Raw genomic sequence first — 988 nt, 5'->3', positions numbered from 1 at the left:
TCCACCATTTATAAGGTTTATAAATCAGCTTCTATTTTAAAACTAAAGATATATTTAGTTTATGGGGTTTGGTCAACTACCTAAAAGCTACTTCCAAGGCATTTCTGACATTATTCACAACATATACTGCTCTTCTAAGCTCAAACACTTTCAATAGATGGGACTTCATCTATTCTGACAAGTTTTTTTTAATATAGCTATTAAAATCTATTAGCATTTTCTACAGTCTAAATGCTTTTGTATTTAGAAATATTTCATTATATAGATTAAGACATATCAAAAACATTCATATATTATTTGATGACATTTCATACTTGGAAAAAAATCACTGTGGCTTTTTTTTAAATGGATTTTTTTCTCTGGGAACCTAACCACTTAGGGGTATCTTTAAACTCACTTTATTTATGACCAAACTGTAGCTAAGCCAAAGTAATTGGACCACTTGCAAATAAAACAATAGAAAAGATGTTTATTTCAAATGTCAAGCATTGCCAAGTAATTTTATATTAACACCAAATGTTAAAGAATAGGATAAAGTTTTAATAACAATATTAAATTACAAGACTGGAATCCTCTCTTTGTTTTCTTCCCCTCACATGTACATATTTGGCTTTGAAAAATACAGAACTGATACGTGAGCCTTTTTTTTCTTTTTATCATTTCCCATTCATTTAACTATTTTTAGTCTTATCCAACCAGTATGGAAGCAAATTTATTTTAAAAGCCAGTTCATTTGTGAAAATACCTAAAAATATTTTTTTCCATTTTAAATGTTTTTTTTCCTTTTTTTCTTATAAAACATGTCACATCTTGATGCAGTTGATGTCAAGTGTGCTTAAGTCATTATGAATCAAGAGACTGACAATAGTGGCTGCAGAAACAGGTTTGTTGTCTGTACAATGAGAGTACTTCCATGTGAGCTGTGCCTGTCCACCAAGCTTCGTCTGTATTTCGAGTAGAAAAGGATGCTATGTTTTTAAATTAATCA

This window comes from Dipodomys spectabilis, unplaced genomic scaffold (assembly GCF_019054845.1).
Source record: "Dipodomys spectabilis isolate Male_0828 unplaced genomic scaffold, ASM1905484v1 ptg000436l, whole genome shotgun sequence".
NCBI lineage: Eukaryota > Metazoa > Chordata > Mammalia > Rodentia > Heteromyidae > Dipodomys > Dipodomys spectabilis.
Note: the sequence above shows the minus strand (reverse complement) of the source record.